This window comes from Podarcis liolepis, assembly GCF_965112155.1.
Source record: "Podarcis liolepis genome assembly, chromosome: Z".
Taxonomy (NCBI): Eukaryota; Metazoa; Chordata; class Lepidosauria; order Squamata; family Lacertidae; genus Podarcis; species Podarcis liolepis.
This window is the reverse complement of record NC_139570.1, coordinates 3,219,891-3,236,581: the sequence shown is the minus strand read 5'-3', so window position 1 is coordinate 3,236,581 and position 16,691 is coordinate 3,219,891. Positions and strand designations below refer to the sequence as shown.

Here is a 16,691-nt window from a genome sequence, read left to right as displayed (position 1 = left end):
CATCTCAGTGTGAATTTCTCCCAGTTTAACATGTTTGTATACAAAAAGCCCGTCTAGTCCAGCATCTTGCTGACCCAGGTTAACCCCTTCTGGCATAGCTAGGCATCTCCTGTAGTCGACATGCAGGATAATACTAAGCAAGACAGTGTGTCAGGAAGCTGACTGACTGCAAAACTGAGCAAAGCGAGGATGAATAGTTGCATCTGTGACACTAGGGTTCAATCCTCTGCTTCACCCTGGACTCATTAGTCTCCATCCTCTTTGCCCATATGTAAAATGAGGACAACAGCACTGGGTTGCTGTTTGCAGAGGTGAACATAATCACTTAAATGCACTTCACAATTTTTAAAGAAACCAAAACATTTCCTTAATTGGCTTTTATAAGTAATGCTGTTTTTACCAAACTTAGAAATTATGCAAATCCCCAAATATTCCAAATCTACATGGGATTTTTAAAGAACCTTCTGACAATCATATTTGTCTGGAGCTTTTCTATCTGAGGCTGAAATTCAGCAGGGAGTGAGAGACAGCTTTATTGGCTCCAGTCAAAAGATACCACGCTGATAGTTTCATTTCACAGTTGAATTTCTTTAATTATCTTCAAAGGTAGATTTTTCTTTGGCTGTTCAGTTTTGGCCATCAAGCGGCCAAAATCCGCCATGCAGCAAGTGAAAAGAAACTTGAAACTGGCATGTGTCTGAAATTCTTCTTTTTTAAAAAGGTCCCTCTTTTTTTCCTGTGAGAAGCCTGTAACTATGAGAAAGGCAAAGGTAACAGAAGACCATAAATTCATGGAGAACTCCTGGCATATTTTATCACTGCTTAAAAGGGCAGCTAGACTTACATCAGCAAATGTGTTATTATGAACCCCAGCTCTGGAATGTGAAGAGACAATAATAGAATGTAGTTCCCTTTTTATCTCCCCCAACATATTCACATGCTCCCTAACCCTACACAACACAACACAACACAACACAGGTGAGGCATCTGTTGGCCTCCCAAAGTTGATGGACTACAGCTCCCTTCACTTCTGATTAGGGATGTATGAAGTCAGCAATTTCCATTCCAACATGTATTGCTCACAATCAGTGCTGTTTCTGTTCCTCTGCAGTTCAGCTTCCACCAAATGCTACAATAGTTACCCAACTGTCTTCTACTTAATGTGATTTATGTAAGCTATGCAACTATTTATGGGACCTAACATTCATTTCAGAGAAAAGAAAAGTAATTACTGTAGCTATGTAATATTTGCAAACTTAAACAACAACAACAACACAGTGATGTGAAAGAATACATCACTTGACTGATTTCCATTCCTGATCACAGACAAAAACAAGAACTGTAACAATTTATGCTTCTTTTCTATTTTTCACAGAATTCTCTGGCATCCCTAATCCTGACCTTTGGCCTGGCTGGGATTCAGCAATGTCTGGAGGGCCTGAGGTTCTCCATCCCTACTATACAAACTTACCTGGGAGTAAGTCCAATTTAGCTCAGTAGTGCTTACTTCTATGTAGGCATTTTTTTAAAAAATGAATTGCTTCCCAAGGCAACATGTCAAAGTCATTAATGATCTTTTAAAAAATCAGCTATAATAATCCAGTTCCAAATTCAGTATAGATACCAACTAGGATAAAAAACAAAATCTCTCCTTTAAAGGTTTTTTGAAAAAAGGTCTTTAATAGACAATAGAGATGGCACTTGTCTGATATGTGTATATGATATGGTGTGTGTGTTTCTTGCAGCTGATTAGCTGTTCTCCAAAGGTCAGAGGGGCTGATTAGCTGCTCTCCAAAGGTCAGAGGGGGCAGGGTTTCTGTTGAGTCAGGTGATTAGCTGTGGGAGGAGCTTATCAGAGCTTGCAGGGTAGCCTGGCAGCGCGCACAGTTTGATCCATCTTTTAGATTTAGGAGAGCTAGTCTCAAACGTTTGTTGGGGGAGACCTAGGTTTTTTTGGGGGGGTATTTGTCCTGTCTTCACGCTTTTTAAGATGGAGGACCACTGTAGCCACCCCCAATGACACGTTTTCAAGATGGAGGGTGAGGGAACAGCTGCAGTCGCCTGTGGTTCCTGCGCAATGTTTGCCATCTTGCCAAAGGTTGCAGGCAGCTTTACCTGCAGCAATTGTATGTTGATTGCCCTCTTAGAAGACAAAGTCCAGCAACTGGAGGAACGTGTAGCTACGCTCCAAAGAATTAGAGAGCTGGAGCTCTTCTTGGAAGCAACAGAGCACACCGTCTCCACCAAGGAGGAGACAGGGGACTCCCCTGAGAAGGAGGCTAGTTCACCAACACAGGTGCCAGATATATGGAGAAACGTGACTCAAAGAAGTAGGAGGCCCAGGGTTCGCTCTGATTGTTTAGAAATACACAATCGCTTTGAAGTCCTCTCCCCTAGCATGGAAGAAGAAGAACAACAGACTCCATTTGAGGATCTCTCCCTCATTACAGTCGATCAGGTATATGAAGATGATCAGCAAAGTCAGTCCTCAGGGAATGTGCAGGCGACCTTGGAACGGACAGCTCACAGAAGAACCCCGACCAAACCTAAGAGGAGGCGTGTAGTGGTGATAGGGGATTCCCCACTGAGGGGAACAGAAGCAGTGATCTGTGGGCCTGACAAGGTGTCTCGGGAGGTGTGCTGTCTCCCCGGGGCTAAGATCCAAGATGTAATTGAACGACTGCAAGGAATCATAAAACCCACTGACAAATACCCCTTCCTCTTGGTTCATGTGGGAACCAATGACACTGCAAGCAATAGCCTCCAGAAGATCAAAAGAGACTACGAGGTTCTGGGCAGGAAATTGAAGCAATTAAATGCACAAATTGTCATCTCATCTGTCCTCCCAGTTGAACGACGTGGCCCAGGGAGAGAGGGAAAAATAGGGGAAGTGAACAGCTGGCTTCGCAAATGGTGTAAACAGAAACGGTTTGGATTCTGCAGTTTCTTGAAGATGGACTTCTGGCAAGCGATGGGCTGCACCTCACAACGGTTGGGAGGAATGTTTTTGCCAAAAATCTCAGAAACCTCATCAGGAGGGCTTTAAACTGACTAATATGGGGGAGGGAGACAGTGCTCCTGAAGGTAGGAATCTATCAATTGATGAAGATGATGATCCAAATGTCATAGACCAAATGGAGCAAACAGCACGCAGACCTAGTGGTGGGAGGAAAAAATCCTTAAATAAGAGACACGGGGGAATGATTAATGGACTTCAATGTCTGTACACTAATGCGCAAAGCATGGGAAATAAACAAGATGAGCTTGAGCTCTTGGTACAGCAAACTAAATATGACATGTTACAGATAGGTAGCCGTGTTGGTCTGCCATAGTCAAAATAAAAAAATTCCTTCCAGTAGCACCTTAAAGACCAACTAAGTTAGTTCTTGGTATGAGCTTTCGTGTGCATGCACACTTCTTCAGATACACTGAAACAGAAGTTGCCAGATCCTTCTATATAGTGAGAAGGTGGGGAGGGGTATTACTCAGAAGGGTGGTGGGAATGGGTGATTGGCAGATAGCTGAGATGAGCCTGTTGACGACTCTTAACGACTGCAATAGGTCTTACAGGAAAAGGCAAGGGGTGAGAAGGTGAAAAATGGCTTAGTCATGTATAATGAGATAAGAATCCAATGTCTCTGTTCAGACCAGGTCTCTCCATGGTTTTAAGTTTGGTAATGAGTTGCAATTCAGCAGCTTCTCTTTCCAGTCTATTTCTGAAATTCCTTTGTAGTAAAACAGCTACTTTGAGATCTTGTATAGAATGTCCTGGGAGATTGAAGTGTTTTCCTACTGGTTTCTCTGTTTTGTGATTCTTGATGTCTGATTTATGTCCGTTTATTCTTTGGCGTAAGGTTTGGCCTGTTTGTCCAATATAGAGAGCTGAAGGACACTGTTGGCATTTGATGGCATACACAATGTTAGACAATGAGCAATTAAATAGTCCCGAGATGGTATGTGTGATGTTGTTGGGGCCAGTAATGGTGTTGTCTGGGTGTATGGGAGTGTCACCTGCCAGACACTCTGAAGAGCTACCATACCTTGCAGAAACCACGGCTTAGGGGAAGTGTTCCATGGTAGAACATCTACTTTGCATGTGGAAGGTCCCAGATTTAATCCTTGATGGCATCCCCAGGTTGGAGCGGGAAATACTGCCTGCCTGAAACCCTGGAGAGCCACTGCCACTGTGTATTGTTTCTCAAACTTGGGCCCCCAGCTGCTGTCCCCATCACCCATGACCACTTGTCCCATTAGCTATGGATAATGGGAGTTGTAGTCCAACAACAACTGGAGACCCAAGTTTGAGAAACACTGCTAGGCAATCCAAGAGTATTAAAATGCATCCAAGAGTATTAAAAGAACTGGCAGATGTGATCTCAGAACCACTGGCAGTCATCTTTGAGAATTCCTGGAGAACAGGCGAAGTCCCGGCAGACTGGAGGAGGGCAAATGTTGTCCCTATTTTCAAAAAGGGGAAAAGAGAGGACCCAAATAATTACCGCCCAGTCAGTCTGACATCAATACCAGGGAAGATTCTGGAGCAGATCATTAAGCAAACAGTCTGTGAGCACCTAGAAAGGAATGCTGTGATCACCAATAGTCAGCATGGATTTCTGAAAAATAAGTCATGTCATACTAACCTGATCTCGTTTTTTGACAGAATTACAAGCCTGGTAGATGAAGGGAACACAGTGGATGTAGCCTACCTTGATTTCAGCAAGGCATTTGACAAGGTGCCCCATGATATTCTTGTAAAGAAGCTGGTAAAATGCGGTCTTGACTATGCTACCACTCAGTGGATTTGTAACTGGCTGACTGACCGAACCCAAAGGGTGCTCATCAATGGTTCCTCTTCATCCTGGAGAAGAGTGACTAGTGGGGTGCCACAGGGTTCTGTCTTGGGCCCGGTCTTATTCAACATCTTTATCAACGACTTGGATGATGGACTCAAGGGCATCCTGATCAAATTTGCAGATGACACCAAACTGGGAGGGGTGGCTAACACCCCAGAGGACAGGATCACACTTCAAAACGACCTTGACAGATTAGAGAACTGGGCCAAAACAAACAAGATAAACTTTAACAGGGAGAAATGTAAAGTATTGCACTTGGGCAAAAAAAATGAGAGGCACAAACACAAGATGGGTGACACCTGGCTTGAGAGCAGTACATGTGAAAATCATCTAGGAGTCTTGTTTGAGCACAAATTTGACATGAGCCAACAGTGTGACGCGGCAGCTAAAAAAGCCAATGCAATTCTGGGCTGCATCAATAGGAGTATAGCATCTAGATCAAGGGAAGTAATAGTGCCGCTGTATTCTGCTCTGGTCAGACCTCACCTGGAGTACTGTGTCCAGTTCTGGGCACCACAGTTCAAGAAGGACACTGACCAACTGGAACGTGTCCAGAGGAGGGCAACCAAAATGGTCAAAGGCCTGGAAACGATGCCTTATGAGGAACAGCTAAGGGAGCTGTGCATGTTTAGCCTGGAGAAGAGGAGGTTAAGGGGTGATATGATAGCCATGTTCAAATATATAAAAGGATGTCGCATAGAGGGGGGAGAAAGGTTGTTTTCTGCTGCTCCAGAGAAGCGGACACAGAGCAATGGATCCAAACTACAAGAAAGAAGATTCCACCTAAACATTAGGAAGAACTTCCTGACAGTAAGAGCTGTTTGACAGTGGAATTTGCTGCCAAGGAGTGTGGTGGAGTCTCCTACTTTGGAGGTCTTTAAGCAGAGGCTTGACAACCATATGTCAGGAGTGCTCTGGTGGTGTTTCCTGCTTGGCAGGGGGTTGGACTCGATGGCCCTTGTGGTCTATTCCAACTCTATGATTCTATATGTATGGGTGTATACACAGGGTTTCACTGTTAGCATTACAGGTTTGTTTGTTTTTTAAGAGTTTTCATGAGAACAATTTTCTAGCATGTTCCAGTTTAACATTTTGCCTCTCAATTGCAAATCAAAGGGTTAAAAAAAACTTCAAAACTTAATTTAAATTAATGGCTTCTCTGGGTTGTTCCCAGTTATTGATGGGTCAGGAATGAAACAGTGAGTGTTGAGAGGCTGACTTTGAATTGAGGAGGTGGTTGGCACGTGCTCAGTTTTCAAAGCTGGAACATACTTAATAGTTGTGCCAACTGGAGAGTCCCTGGTAAGTAGTGTAGTTATCTTCAAATAACAGCCTGCAGACTTGGGAGCCTGGGTTGGAAGGGAAGCAGAGAGTTAAGAACAAGTAGCAGGCTTTCCCATCAGGCATCTCCTGCCTTATTCCTATTTTAGCTTCTTCTCTCTGCGATGTCTATCTTGCTTTGTTTTTGTGATGATCAGTTTTCTCAGCAACAGTTGTTCAAAAGTGATCTTTTGTGAGGAGAGCATGGCCAGCAGAATGTCCTGGGAAATGTGTGGGATGTTATCTGTGCTGGTGTGTGCAAGGCTTAGGCCAAGGATCCCTCTAGTACAGCATGCTGTTCTCACCATGGTCAACAGGAGCCTCCAGTGGGAAGCGCAGAAGCAGGGCAACAGCAGTTCACATAGATGATCTGGGGGTCAAGAAAGGCAAGGGTCCAAGGTCACGAGAAGCAAGAAGTAGCAGGTCCAGCCAGGAACAACTGATGTTGTTTCTAGCAACTGACCGAGGCTGAAAACCATGCTTAAGACTGCTGGAGCCAGCTGGTTCTCATCAGTAGCAAGAAGGCTGATCAGCAGCAGGTGGTCACTTCACCTTCTGCTCCTTCAGGCTGCTGCTCAGCAAGTGAAGCTGACTCCTGGCCCATGACAACCTGGGAAGTTTGCAGTGGGATGATAAAATGTCACTCTGGGCTGCTTGAAGGAAAGCTGGGGTACAACTATGAGTCTTCAATATCTCTTGAAGGTCTGGTAGGAATCCCAGAATAACCTTTAGATGAGGTTCTGATTATAGACGATTATTGAGTGCTGCAATTTACCTGGTACATGTCGGTTTTAGAGACTTCTTAATGTGGTGTTGGTTTAACGGCTGATGTTTTTATAGAGTTCTAGTCGATGTACTTTCCTTTTCATTGGTGTTGGCTGCTTCTAGCGGTAGAACTGCCAAACAGGACATAAATAGCCAACTAAATACTTTTAAAATAGCTTTATAGTGAGAAAGCACAGGGAAGGTTGGAAACCAGGTCCTCTTCTCATTGTACACATGGGGCAAATGGAGTGCTGTCACTCCTAGCTGGCAGAAGGATCCACTGTTTTACAAAATGCGGGCCTGATGATTAGATATAAGAGTAGCCAGATATTTTCACTTTTGAGCCCCACCATCCCTAACCATTGGCTATGCTGGTTGGGGATGATGGGGAGTTGTAGCTCGCAACATTTGGAAGGTGCGCTTAGAGTGGGGGAGGCTCTGCTTCTGAGGCATAGTGCTCACCACTTTCTCCTGATCCCAGTTTTGTAACAATTAACGTTACACTTACTATTAAAAAAAGAGAGAAGGTATCAATGAATAGAATGTACATGTCAATAGTGATGCTGATCATTAAAAAGGCAAGAACTGAAGAGTGGTTCTGAGGTAAAATGGAACAGTAACCTGTTATCCATCATGCTAGTATTTACATCTGTTGTGGATATTGCACAGCAGGAGTCAGGTTGAGGATGCTAAACCCAGTGTGATTTCCCTTTAAATGCCATGTTGGTAGTTCCAAGGACCTTATCTGTGGCAACCCCTAAGCTGTAGATTTCCTGTGGATTTTCTCCCCCACAGAGGTACATCTGGCACACATCAAACAATCATGGCTTCCCCCAAATAATTCTGGAAGCAAGTAGTTCATTAAAGGTCCTGAAAGTTGTTTGGAAACCCCTAGTCCCATCTCAGAGCCATGATACCCAGAGTTCCCTGTGAAGAGGGGTTGGTTGTTAAATGATACTGGGATTCGTGGTCCTGGTTGTGGACTTCCCATAAGCATCTGGTTGGCCACTGTGAGAGAAGGATGATAGACTAGATAGGCCACTGGCATGATCAACCAGGGATCTTATGTCCTTACTGTACAGTGTGTCTCCTCATCAGCCATTTGTGTGAGGCAGGGTGACTGACAGCCATGGTGACCACTTCATAGAATGCCCTGGTTAGAGAGTATCCTGTTCTCACAGTGGCCAACCAGATGTTCCAATAGGAAGCCCACAAGCCATTCTGCTCCCAGGTATAGGAAGAAGATAGAGGAACAAGAAATACCTTTGTACAGACTGAAAGGACAACCAGACTTTGGCAAAGGTCAGGTTTCAGCGCGTTAGGCTCCATGACCCAGAGAAGCTAGCTGTTGACCAAGCAGAGCACAGGAAGAAATATGGTCCAGGCATTTCAGGCAACAAATGTGGATCAAGGGGCCAAAGGTAGGTGCATAGTCAATACCACGCAGAGGTCAAGATTCCTCATATCAAAAATAAGTTGGAGGAGCAAGCTCAGAGCCCGGGAGAAAGGGATTGGCCCTGAGTGTGTATGTCAGCTGATGGAATGTTCTGACAGACAGGTACTTCAGCCTAGGTGGTGCCCTGGAGGTACAGAACATTGGTGGCTCAGGAGATAAAGCATCTAGAGTTTGATGTCTGGGAGCCTGGTTTAAGACCCAACCCATTCTAGAACTATTACTCACGCCCTTGATACTACATTCTTATATGTATTCTTTTCATCACCCAATTTGAATCCACATTTCACCTCCCTTAGCTACATTTTGCACTCTCCCATTTTGTACACCAAGTTGCCTTGGCAGCCTTCTCCTTCCTTTGCTTTTTCGTCTATATCTTATTTGTGGCATATGAATGCCAGAACTTCTTCAAATTCTGCTGAATAGAAATGTTCTACCGCCACCCCTCACTTTTTATTCAGAACTTTCAGAAGTTCATAGGTGATTTGCAAGTACAGTGGTACCTCGGGTTAAGTACTTAATTCGTTCCGGAGGTCCGTTCTTAACCTGAAGCTGTTCTTAACCTGAAGCACCACTTTAGCTAATGGGGCCTCCTGCTGCTGCCGCACCGCCGGAGCACAATTTCTGTTCTCATCCTGAAGCAAAGTTCTTAACCCAAGGTACTATTTCTGGGTTAGCCTGTAACCTGGCCTGACTCTGTAACCTGAAGCGTATGTAACCTGAAGCGTGTGTAACCCGAGGTACCACTGTATGCAAAATCTTGCTTATCCTAGTGCATTGTGCATGATTTCCAGTATGACAAGTTCCATCCAGCTCATTTGTCAACTTTAAGGAGTTCCATTTTGAAGAAGCTCTGGGCTTTGGAAGTGATATTGGAGCTGGGGAGAAATTTCCACTGGCATATATTAAAGATGCATTTCTGCTCAAGATAGTTTTGCGACTTTTTTTGCTCTGCTTGTAATATTACAATAGCCTTCAGGTGGGCTGCTGGAGGCCTAGCTGTCTTGACTCAAGACAAAGCAATATAAATAAACTCACTGCCTAATGCTTTCATTTCACACTTCCCAGGCACTGGGAAAGCTAAATCCACTGTGGCATGATGAGTTAAGACGAGGCACCAGAGCCATTAGGCTTTCTTTCTGTAATAATCTGCTTAACATGAAGAAGCAAAGACTCTCTCAGAATGGCAAGCAGTGAATGGTGTTATCAAGCTCTCCCCACCTCCTCTCCTTCTTCCGCATGCTCCTCTGGTCTTCAACGGATCTCGTAATGGTTGAAATCCATCAAACTGGAGCAAAGGAATTAGTCTTGTTAGAAAGGCAATTCACAAAATGATTGCATTCGATTGGTTGCTCCTGTGGAACTCCCCCCCCCCAATCTTTCAGCTATCCCACTAAGTCATTCAGTGCAGCACAGCTCCAGGGTTATTTATTTATTTTCAAAATGTATATCCAACTTCTCTATCTGGAATAGATTTCCCTCAAGATTAAAACTTACAGTCAATCCCTTGCTATGTAAAGCATAAACTAAAGGAGCCTAAAGTCTCAATGATAGCAAGAACGTAATGCACTTTAAGAATTTTGCTGTTTCAGTTTCAAAGATCTGAGCAGGCAGGATTGCTACAGTTCTCTTTAAAGCTAGTTGCTGTCTGTATGATCACTCAGAGGTCAAAAAGGGCTTTCGTGTGTTCTTTTACTGTAGTTTTGTTGTTTTGTTTTGTTTAAGAAAATTCAAGGGCTTACAAAAATACATAACATCTTATGAGACAGTTTTCTGCTTAATCTTTAAAGACTCTTCACTGAGCATCTTCCCAGAGGGGACCAATCAATTTCTTTAGTGAGCAGGTGGCAAACTATCTGAATGAATGCTAGTTCTTACTTTGGATTTTAGCCGCAGAGGGTTTGTATCTCATATTCGCATTTAGTCTTGTCAGTTAACCTTAGCAAACACCCTGGTATGTGGGATATTAAAGGTTGTATATAGTGTAGACCTGTTGAAATTAATGGGTCTAAGTTATTCTTGCCCATTAATTTCATCATCTAACTTTAGATCCCACCCCCACCCCCTTGCAAGTAGGAATTAGGCAGCCTGTGATGACTTGGGATAGCTGACCTAGCCTTGATGTGCTGAGGTGGCTGCTTTGGTGGGGAAAGGGCAGCTACTAATTCAGTTATTGGTTCCTGGTGCAGATTGGCTTGTGAATGACGCTCAAAATATATGTTTCCTCACTGTTTGCTGCTGCGGCCGTGTAATGACTTCATACCTCATGGGACCTGTAAGCCAACACATAGGATGCTGTTAATGCAAAACCATGGTGAGGCCAGTTTTGGAGTCCTATGTGTACTTCTGATTGCTTGTTCTTAAAAAGGGTGGATTTTTAAAAGAATAATAATAGCAGATTAATGCAGAAAGGCTTTTGAGTAAACCTGACATGCAGTGGAAACGGACCACTTGGACTCTTCCTATATTGCAGGCTCTGGAGCTAAGGAATGGGGAAAGCTATTGCCTTCACATCTTTCGAACATAAGAAGAGCCTCCATTGGTCCATCTAGCCCAGAATCTTGTTCTCCTAGTGGCTGTTCAGATTCCTCAGTGGAAAGCCTGAAAGCAGGACCTGAGCACAAGAGCACTTTTCTCCTGCGGTTTCCAGCTAATGGAATTCAGAAGCCTTTTTGCCTCTGACCATGGAGACATAGCCATCGTGGCTAGTCTTGCTTGTGGGGACAGTGGATACTAGCATTAGATGGACCTCTGTTCTGGGCCACCATGACTGTTATGATGCTCATTTACTATTTAGGGCTGTCACTCTTGCCTTAATTCATTTGCAAGTGTTCTTGGCCTCATCATGCAACTTTTCAAGAAGACATGGCAAGAATTTGGTACCGAAACAAAACAGAAAAACAGAAACTAGAAAAACGGCAAAGCAATTGCAGTGGAACACACACACACACACACACACACACACACACACACACACTGGAAACAACAGAATGAGCACAGCAGCACCAGAGGAAAACAGCCTACTGGTATAATTATATCTGGGTGGAGTTGCATTCCCATGTGGGAATGCCTCTGGTGGGCAGGCCGAGAAGCTGGGTTCTGGTTGCCAAATAGAAAGTACTAGAAGGTCACATTTGGCACCCAGGCCTGAGGTTCTCCCACTGCTGGTATAAAAGAAAGCTCAGAAGAGAGAGAGAAAACTGACCATGTCCCATTAAAATATAGGCCATGTTGCTAATGTGGTCCTGAAAATGTCAAGGCTCATCTGCAGATTACCTTGATTCTCCTGTCATGGGGAGTTTCAACATCAGCATCTTGCATGTAGGATCTTGCATGAAGAAGATCCATGTAGCAAGCTTCCTTTAAGTGCAGGCAAACCATCCCAATGCAAGCAGGGCAGACAAGGAACACTTTCTGATTGGCAAGGTATAAAAGGTTGTGTGGAGCACCAACCACTTTCAACTAGCAAACGGATTTCCAATCTCTCTGGGACAGACTTTTTAGCACACTGGCATTCCGAACTCCCTCTCATTGCAATAGTTAGAGAAAGCCTTGAGCCAGTTCTTGCTTTCCCTGTTTGTGGCTGTGACTGGACACTGTGAACCCATAGGCTTCAAGGGGCAACCCAAAAGCAAAAGGACAGGCTAAAAAAAACATCTTGGAAGGGGCATGACTTCAAACATCTGCCATTCAGTTGAATTGGATGAAGGCCCCTGCATCCTCCAGGTTCTAAGAACATGATAAGAGCCTGGCTCCTGGATCAGGCCAAAGGCACATATAACCCAGCACTCTGTTTGCAAAGTTTCCAAACAAATGCCCTAGTGCTCCCTGCGTGTGATCCCTAGGAACTAGTAATCACAGGCATGCTATCTTTGACGGTTGAGGTAGAACATTCTTGCAGGCCTGGCTTCAAGAGCTTGGGTTTCAGTCCTAGGATAGCAACAGACAACTTTATTTCACCTGGCATCAGATTATTTGCATGTGACTACTTGCCATTGTTATACACCTTCCCCTGAGCTTCAGTGCCTGAAAGTGCCTGCTACTTTGTTGGGTTGGTTGGAATATGCCACTTGAGGAAGAGTCATGACTCAGTGGCAGACCATCTTCTTTGCACGCAGAACATCTCCAGCACCTGCAGGTAGGGCTGAATTCTGGAGAGCCACTGACAGTCAAATTAGTTAATACTGACACCAGCCTATAATTTTGAACCCTTCCACTGGTGTTATCCTCTTGGAATCAATGAACTTATTGGGAGAGATGAAAGCAGTTAGGGCTTTTGGTGTGTTATCACCTGAGGAAGACATTCAAAACAGGACCTTATCTGGAAGCCTGCCTACTGTCAGCTGCTTCTAGTATCCTTCAATACAATAAAAACTATTTTTATGCTTTATGGTTCTTTGTAAGCCTTGCTGAAATGTACACTTTGCGATTGTAATGATATTTTGTCTGCTTTATTGTAAGCTTTTTTCTCATTATCTGACTTTGCATAACATAGCTTCCTATGTTCTTATAGGGCTTAGGTCCTGCTTGTGAGCTTCCCACCTGGTTGGCCATTATACTTAGTGCTTAGCCTGATGTTTTCATGAACCAGTTCTTCAGGCACTAATAACTGTTTACTTTCCAAGGTCTAAGGCTTGAACTTTAAGTTATGGAACTTGTGGTACTCCAGATGTTGTTGGACTCCAACTCCCATCAATCCTAGCCATTGCAGACAGTGGCCAGGGAAATTGGGAATTTTAGTCCAGCAACAACTGGAGAACAAATGGTTAGCCAGTCCTGTCTCTGATAAAGAATGATCTTTCCACCAGCCCTAGATGAAAGGGACAGAAGATTAGCACAGCTGCATGCAAAACATCTGCTCTGCCACTGAGCTCTGGGTCCTTCTTGGATATTTATGTATAGCATAAGCTGCCTTCCAGTGAGTTGCACCCTTGCTCCATCTTCCTCAACATTCTGGCTGCCAGCAACTCTTCATGGTCTCAGGCCAAGCTTTTTCCTAGCCTTGTAATTAGAGGTTCTTTAAGGGGACGTTCTGAAAATATAGGAAGCAGGCTTACACTCAATCAGAACATTGGTGCATCTTCATCTACACTGACTGTCATTGGCTCTCCAAGTTTTCACTCAGGGGTCTCTCCCAGGCTGACCTGGAGATGGTGGGGAATGAATCTGCATGCAAGGCAGGTACTCTGCCACTGAGCTACAGCCCTCTTCCTCGAATCAGATGTGCTTTGCCCTTGGGACACATGACTGGAGCTACTTTTAGGGGTGTGGAAAATTGGCTGTGGGCACATAGGTGAAAGCAGAGATATGTTCAGTGTCTTTGAGAATCCCAGAAAGTGTCCATTGGTGATGGAGTTGTAAGGAGTGAGGCTGGCCAATCCAGCTTGGTTTTCCTGAAGTCCAATTTCCATGGTTACCATACCCTGGGATTCCACCACGCAGCTGAGCAAATGGCAGCTACTGACAGGAATTAGTAAGGGAATGGAAGATGACTTGACATAGCCATAGTTACCTGAAAGCTGTGTGTGTGTGTGTGTGTGTGTGTGTGTGTGTGTGTGTGTGTGACTAGAATTTCCTCTTTGTAAAAACAGCTCAGAACATTTTTGATGCGATTACGGGAATTTGTTATCAGTATGTCAACCTTGGAAGATTTAGAGGGTCTGTTACTAAGCCAGACACAGTAAGTGCCTGTGAATCTGTGAAGAGTGAAGCTGAGAATCTCGCTTGCCAAACACCTGGGGGCTGAAATCTGCTCAGCTTTTGTGGGGGCCTCCCTGCCAGCCTCCAAGACTGAGAGAACCCATTATGTAAACCTTGTTATCATCTCTCTGGTTAATTAATAGACGCTCGGTGCCAAATCCCATCTGAATGCCGAAGATTTCAGTACTTTATTGAGAGTATTTGATCTGATAGGAAGCGCTGTGTCTATAGGAAATGGAAATATACCGTCCATTCTCTTTTTATCATTTTAAATTTATACAGTGAATTGGTAGCAATGAATGCCTTTACAGTACTGTATTTTTTTTAAAAAAATTAAAAGGCTGTTTTGGAAGGGTAAGATAAACTCTTTGCTCCTGGTGGGCACAGAGGCAATTGCTAAACACCCACTAAAGGCGTCATTAATTACTTCACAGATGTCTTGGAATGGTTCTTTATGCTTCCATGATCTCACTCTGGTTGTCTCTTGGGAGCACCTTTTAAAATGTATTGTGGTGATTGTTCCTTGCCGCCGCTCTGCCCCACAACTTCCCTGAAATGCCTTTTAAACTGGAGAAACCAGGGATTGAACTCCAGGTTCTCCTACATGCCAAACAGGCACTGTTCCTGAGCTATACTTCTTCCCCAAATGCAAGAATATACCGTATTTTTCGCTCTATAACACGCACCCGACCATAACACGCACGTAGTTTTTAGAGGAGGAAAATCCGTAGGCATGCCACCCGTAGGCATTCCCTCCGTAACACGCACAGTCATTTCCCCTTTCCTTTTTAGGAGGAAAAAAGTGAGTGTTATGGTGCAAAAAATACGGTACCTTATGTGAAATCACACCATATCAATCATATCAAGACAGGCTGGAGCTGCTCTCCAAGGTCCTGAACACAGAGGCAGAGGTAGAATTTCCTCTTCCAGACCTGATGCCTAAGATCTGCTCCCCATCCCTGGAGATGCCATGGATTGGAACATGTATCTTTCTGCACATGAAGCATCTTTCTGAGACTTGTGGTCAGCAAAGTGTAACACAACAGTGGGGGGAACTTTTTCTGCTTGGCAGTGGTGCTTGGGGCCAGAAGGAAAAGTGGGTGGAACAACTAATGCAGTTTTAATCATTGTGCCATAGGCTAGTTTCCACACACACCCCACACCACTCTTTATCCACCATCCTGAGACGAGGCATTATCAGAATTAAGGACAAATTCCAACCAACACTTTGGTGTGAAGCAGCACCCGTGAGGGGTGTGGCCTGGTGAGCATTCTGAGGGCTAGACAGAGAGACCTGGAGGGCCACAGTTGACCCCTGGGCTTGAGGTTTTGCAGCCCCTGTGTAATATGTGCTACATGCCCAGACATCAATGGCGCCAGTGGGCCTTTCAGTCATAAATAAGGCCTGGAGAATTCATTTAACAAAACCTTTGAGGATTCAAAGTTGCAGCCTGATGACATGTTGGGGACTGAGGATTTTGCCACAACAGGAGAAATTCAGCATTTGCTGATTGTTAAATTGTGCCATGGTCAGGTCAAACAATCCATTCCTAATCTGGTGCACCCATGTTTACAGTTCATTAGGTGTCACCAAAATATTTTGAGTCTGATTACCTTGCATGTCAAGGTTGTTGTTTATGTTTTCCTCGGAGCTCTGGCTTCTCCAGAGCAGGAAACCAGAAAGAGTGAAAATGGGTGTAATAATTCAACATTATTCCCCTTACTCCTGTGAATTCCATTAGCCATCTCTGTACTTACTGCCCCAGTTTATCACCTTGACTGCATTCATAATTTTAATAGTACACCCTGTGATTTTCTTTAGTGTTCTTTTTGAAATCCGCAATTCTCTAGAGATGCCTTAAGAGATCCTATCCGTTTTATGGTTCTGGCAGCTATCCTTGTTCTTAGGAAAATATTGCCATGTTCACTGCAGGCTTTTGGCACCTTTGGGCAATTTTGTGTGCTTTCTGTTTTGCTAGGAGTACCCTTTCAACAAAATTACTGTCAGGTGACCATGTTTTCTCCACAATATTTCCACACACACCCAACACAGCTTCCTTTCCCCCACTCATGAACAACAAGCTAACATAGTCCTAAATGACTCAGGGACTCCACTCTGGATTTGTATAGGGGTGCTCCTCGGCCTCTTCTTTGGACAAGGAGCTAAAACTGCAACAGGACCTCAAAGGAAGCTTACAACCAGAACTTTGCAATTATCAGGATGACTGCTGCCAGTGGGGTACGTGACTGTCATGCAGAGGTCCTCGTCTTGTCCTAGTAGTTACTAGATGCGCATTCCAGAGGCAGAATTTGATACTAAGGACAGAGGGCAGGATTGTTTTATCTGTTTGTTCATATCTCCCAGAATCGATTTATGAGCACAAACAGTTATTATTTATTATGAAATCCAAACGAGTCTAATCTGCTGATTTGTGATTCTTTGGGCAATAGATAAAAATTTAGCCAAGGATGCCCCCAGCTTCAGAGTATTGTTGAATGTCCCTCAGCTATCAGAAATGTCTTGGGCCGACACTAAAGATCTAGAATTTATTGTTTTGCTTGGCAAGCAAGGACCAATTCTCACTTTACATTATGTACTC

The 16,691-nt window shown here is 44.1% G+C and overlaps 1 protein-coding gene across 13 annotated transcripts in view; it reads left to right on the top strand.

The window, feature by feature from the left end:
* HTR2C (5-hydroxytryptamine receptor 2C) overlaps nt 1-16,691 on the top strand; it is a 248,232-nt gene that overhangs the window by 126,156 nt on the left and 105,385 nt on the right. The window contains exon 1 of one of the 13 annotated variants that reach the window (XM_083486478.1): nt 1,393-1,477. The exons of the other annotated variants lie outside the window; for them this stretch is intronic. The gene's annotated coding sequence lies outside the window, so the exon portion shown is untranslated. Of the gene's footprint in view, nt 1-1,392; nt 1,478-16,691 lie in introns of those variants that run through there. 13 annotated transcript variants of the gene reach the window in all.